Genomic DNA, 6000 nt, shown 5'->3' on the forward strand with positions numbered 1-6000 from the left:
ACTTACAGGAATACTTATGCGAGCTAGAAGCATGGCTGGACAGTATTCGCTTGTCCCTTAATGTAAATAAGAGTGCCATTCTTGTCTTTCCCCTACAAGACCCAGTTACTATATCCCTTTCATACCGTCATTCCACTATCCCACAAGTGGAAAAGGTCAAGTACCTTAGAATTATAAAATGATGGAAATCTTGATTGGCGTCAGCATATTGAACATATAACTTCAAAAGCTTCTTGTGCAATGGGGATATTACGAAGGATAAGCAATTATCGATGGGGCATGCGCAGAAACACACTCATAATGATTTACTGCATGTATATCCGACCTACACTAGAGTTCGGCTGTGTGTTATTCTCCGACGCCGCGGCTTACAAGCTATGCCCACTAGTTTTGCTGGAACGGGAAGCGCTTCGCTTATGTCTGGGGCTACTAAAGTTTGTAGCCAACGCTGTGCTCTACAAGGAATCACGACTACCTTCCCTTGAAATGAGATTTAAAATACTTACCGTTCAAACATTTATAAGGCTCTATGAATCCCCACTAAGAAGATCCCAGTCCATCTTCATCAAACAATGAGTCCAATTTTTTTGAGTCAGATGGCCACGGTTTCACACGCCACAAGTCATTGTATCGCAATCGTTATTGAATCCGTTAGGCGTAAATATAAATGATCACGGAAAACAGCATCTCAAATTCACTAGTTATTACTTATGATGACCTATACCCAAATAATGCAAAGCAGCTTCCCTCGCATATTCTTAACGGCTTACTCCAGGATCACTTGAATCAACTCCACACTAACGTAATTATAGCAACGGATGCTTTGGAGAGTGAAGAAAAGGCAGGAGTTGGCATTGTTTCATCATCATTGGACTGGTCTTTTTCTATTCGGCTTTCCGACTTCACTCCAATATACCTAGCGGAATTCCTAGCTGTTGTCCTAGCTTTACGAAAGCTACAATTTTCCAGGACAACCGCGGTAATAATCACAGATTCTTTGTCGCTGTGCACCTCACTTACTGCTCCCGGCGAGTCACACATATTGAAAACTTTGTACTCACTGGCTCCAAGTCATTTGAGAAGTTTACGATTAATATGGGGGGTACCTGGGCACAAAGGCATATTTATGAATGAGGTGGCAGACAGCTTGGCCAAGGCTTCTATCAGCGGCCCAGTGCTTCCCCTCCTTCCAACGATGGGTTTTATCACGTCCGGCAGGTTCAGAAGATACATCCTTTTAACATCACAATCAAACCCTAAATCACCCTTGGAACTACACCACTTACAATTCCCTTGGAGCAGGAAGTTTTGCAAAACAAGACAAACGGTAGTTACATTAACGAGACTAGGTTGTCGAGTACCACCTCTAAATTTTTACATGCACCGATCTGGTCTGGCAATATCCCCATTGTGCCATTTTGGCAATGCATTAGAGACGATTGAGCACTACTTACTGGAATGCCGGCGTTTCTCCTCCATGAGGAAAGTGACATTAGAAATTACAGTGCGACAGCTTGGCCTGCCATTGAACACTCCGGTACTACTGTCTTTCGGAGCGTCTGTGCTTGGGCACTCACACAGGAATGTGTGCTTCGCCTTAGAAAAAATTATTATTGAATCAAACCGATTTCATTGATGACCGTATTATTCTTTTCATTCCTCCTCTATTGCCTCATTTATATATTATAGATAATTATTTTTTTTGCTCTTCATAGCATGACAGTCTACTGAACCCTTTCGATTTTTCCTCGCCTAAATTCATGTAACAAAATTATAGATTTTTACCTCCGTTTTCTGAACACATAAGCAAAGTCTGCCCGACTCTTGGCCAATCCTCGCGAGTGGGTAAGCGCCAAACTCATCAAGGACATCATCATCATTATATGGTGTGTAGCGCAGTAGCCATGATGCCCATGTCAGGAATTCAGAGTCCTTGCTTATCCTTGAGCAACTTGAGCACCTGTCGAGCTACACCGCCAGTTGTCCCTTTCCAAAGAAAACGAAACGGAACCTCGCCAAGATGCGCTTGGTTTGTTTTGGAGCATGAGACATACATGCTGCACACATGAGAAAGGAAAAAGTGACCAAAGAATTGTCGCTCGAGCTGTCAGTGGACACAACAAAGCGTTGACTTCCTGAATCCTGTTAAGTTTAGATTGCTGCCAGTTTTCAGGAGACCAACCATCTGGATTGAACCGGAAACCTAGAATACACAACCGCATTTTTACTGGTAGAGCATGAACGGGCTGCGGATTGGATTCAATTCAAGCTCATGGCTGCACTTTTCAACATATTCATTGTTGCACCATTCGCCCTGCAGTAACCGTCCAAGACATCCAAGGCGGTAGAGGCTGATGCCTCGTCCGCGACGACAATAGGGAAATTGTCTGCATAGGCGAACAGTGCAACTGGAGAGGAACCTGGTGGGAGTAGGAACCTGCCAGTTCTACTGTCTTGGGTTGACCTCTTCAGAAGCTGTTTGAAAGCGAGTATGTAGAGGGTAGGCGACAGAGGATCCCCGTGCCGTACACTGTGACCCACAATGAAAGCCTACGAGGCGCGATCCTGTATGAGAACAGAAGTCGGTCGAGAATACAAAGTTTGGGCCTTCCACTTAAAACCCACTCTAAAGCCAGCCTGATCTAAAACCCGGAAAAAGGTACGTGTGGTGAATGATATTGTTACGTGTGGAAAGACAGACGGGGGAGGATATTTACAGGCTATTTACACTGGAGCCAGACAGCCAGGCCGACCCTCGCTCGCGCTTAAGGCACAGACCAACTTCGTCGTTCTCGCGGCGGCTCGTCTCTTGAGCATCTGTCGATATCTTAGTACTAACCCCCCCCCCCCCTCGCCCACCGGCGGCAAAATCGCCGTCACGGTGCTGTTAAATATCCGAGGCGCGTGGAGAGTTGTAAGGCTTGAGTCGAGCGACGTGGATAAAAATCGCTGGTTGTCACAGCGGAGGACGTAGTAGGCCTGGCTAGAACGATTTCATAGGTGACATCGGTCACTTGGCAGAGCACGCGATATGGGCGTGTGTAACGGGAAAGTAGTTTTTCGCAAAGGCCTACTTTACGCGATGGTGACCAAAGCAACAGAAGGTTTTGGTTCGTAGGTAACGTGAGCAGGGAATTTGAGGGCAGGGTCGTTTTCACAAAGGCCTACTTTACGCGATGGTGACCAAAGCAACATAAGGTTTTGGTTCGTAGGTCACGTGAGCAGGGAATTTGAGGGCAGGGTCGACAACGCAGCTTCAACTCCAGAAGCTGCAGTGCCTAGTTTTCCGGCTGGATCCGGGAGGCGATAGGCGGCGAAGAGAAGCGACGGGGTTGGGGCGAACGAGACGTCGAGGTGAGGGCGAGCAGCCGGCTGTAGCGGAGGTTCGGGGCAGGGACATCAGTGCCAGTGGCTTCATGGCGGGTGGTATAGGGAACAGAAGGTCCAAAGGTGCGGAAATAAGCGGCGGCGTATGTCCGAGGAGGAGGTGGCCATCCGTTGCGGCAGTGACGAGGGACGTGGCCGATGCGACAGCAGTGGAAGCAGATCGGCCTGTTACCAGGGGTCCGCCATTCGGACGGGTTGCGGCGAGGTGTGGCAGAAAAGGACTGCCGGGGACGAGGAGGGCCGCTAGAGAACTGGGGAACGCCGGGGTGAGACGTTGAACTCGCGGAGTTCAGACACATGTTCTCAAAGTCCTGTCTGACGACGGCCTGAATCATCGCAATAGTGGTTGCTGGCGGATCGGGAGGCGTCGCGGAGAAAACTGGCGAACAGGCGGCCTCGAGCTCGCGGCGAACAATACGGGTTACGTCGTCACAGGTGGTGATCTGACGCGGTCGACCCTCGCTTGTCGACGTAGCAGCAATGTTGGGTAGCCGCATGATGTGGTGTGTGATATACGGCGGCTCTTAGCTTGTTCAAGGCGACGGCATTCTTTTGTGATCGCGTCGATTGTCGAGACGTTGCCGAAAACAAGCAAATTGAAAGCGTCGTCGATGATGCCTTTTGGCACATGTGCCACTTTATCTGCTTCAGACATAGTATCGGCAGCTTTACAGCATAGAGCCTAGACGTCGAGGATGTATGAAATGTACGGCTCTGTAGATGTCTGAACACGAGACGCAAGAACCTTTCTCGCGGCAACCTTGAGCGCAATGAGGTCGCCGAACAGTTCTCGTAGCTTTTCTTTGAAACTGTTCAACTGGTTATCTCGTCGTCATGCGTTTGGTGCCACACGCGTGAGGTGCCGCCGAGATAAAAGACATTGGCGAGCATAATCGTTGGGTCCCACCTGTTATTAGCACTGGCGTGTTCATTGAACTTGATCCATTCGTCAACGTCCTGTCCCTCCAGGCCAGAGAACACACCAGGGTCGTGATGTTGGGCAACCGTGACGATCGGAGCAGTCGGGCAAGCCGAAGCCGTTGTAGAGGCAGTCTCGTCACCTGGAGGCATGGTCACAAGCTCGATGTACCGACCACTTCGGAGTTTCGTGGTGAGGACGGGGATCGCTAACCTCCACCAGAATGTTACGTGTGGAAAGACGGACGAAAGAGGCTATTTACACTGGAGCCAGACAGCCAGGCCGACCCTCGCTCGCGCCAAGGGCACAGACTAACTTCATCGTCCTCCTCGCAGCGGCTCGTCTCTTGAGCATCTCTCGATGATATCGTAATAATATCGAAGCCCTTGATCGAAGGATCGAAGGAGCGGAGAAAACCTGGAAGTTTTCTGGCATTCGCCCACAGGAGAAGGTACGTTACTGCTAAGCCGTGAAGCTGAGTAAAACGCCCCTAGACACAAACCTGGTATGGGCACAAAACGCTGCTAAGCACTGGAGTGAGCCGCATACAGAGGCACTTTGCTGTGAGCTTGTAATCGCAGTTCAGAATTTTGATTGGATGCCATGCTCTTCTTGGATCGCTGCTTTTCCGACTCATTTACAAAGGAGAGTGATTAGCCCCTCTTTGAGACGCTAACAAAGTCCGTTCACTGAGCTGCCTATTCACCGCTGATTTGAAAGGATTCCCTAACAGTTTCGAAAACGCAAAACTCGGCTGTCCAACCATGGGGTTCTGGACTGCGGTTATATTTTATAGATTTCAAGGCCGAAAAGAGCTCCTCCTCAACTATTGGCTGAGTGAAACTTCCGGTGGTTTAGCTGAAGTAGCGAACGGAAATAGGGCTGGAATGGCTGCTGGCTCGGCATGCAAGGCCGTGTAGAACTGCCTCGCCAGTGCAAGAACTCTATCTGGTGACTCGACTACGATAACATTGTTTGGAGCAACTAGTGTAGAGAGAGTTGTGCTCTTCCTCGAAAGATGCCTAGCGAGTACGTTTCCAACCGCTCCGCTCGGAGGGAGGTCAATGCTGGAGCGACCCTTGGCCCGCAAGACGGCGGCATCAAGAGCAGGAGGACCGCGTCAGACACAATTTTGATCTCGCGCTCGACGCTTTGCCGCAAGACCTGAAGCACTAGCGCACATTCGCCTTCACTTCGTAGCGTTCTTCGCCTTCTCTATTCACTTTGTTGTGGAGCGAGCGAAATAGAATGGACGATACCTCTGCGGTTGCTTGCCTGCTGCGCTCTTTTCCCTTGCGACACTAAATTCGAGTCGGCCAAGCGCAGAACTGGGAAGCAGTGGGCGCTAAAAGCAGAATGAAAGAACCGGGAAGAATGCATGCGGGGGGAGGGGGGGGGGGCAAGTGATGATGAGACGTAGAACCGATCAATGCAGCTCTTCGCCCTTTGTCCTGTTCAAGTCATTCCCGACTTCCCAGGGCAAAGTGCGCGCCAAGCATCGACCAGTCCCAGCCCATCAACGAGCTCTCGCAGTACTGCATCTCCAGCGCTATCTTTGAATTTTGGAGTGCCTCTTTAGGATACACGGTCGACCTGCTCCAAAGCACAATTGAAATCACCCACGAGAATAAGCCGAGATGGGCCTACGAATTAAGGATGGCAAACATGAACTCGATGACCTCGGACGCGCTCTC

This window comes from Dermacentor variabilis, chromosome 9 (genome assembly GCF_050947875.1).
Source record: "Dermacentor variabilis isolate Ectoservices chromosome 9, ASM5094787v1, whole genome shotgun sequence".
In the NCBI taxonomy this organism is placed as follows: Eukaryota; Metazoa; Arthropoda; class Arachnida; order Ixodida; family Ixodidae; genus Dermacentor; species Dermacentor variabilis.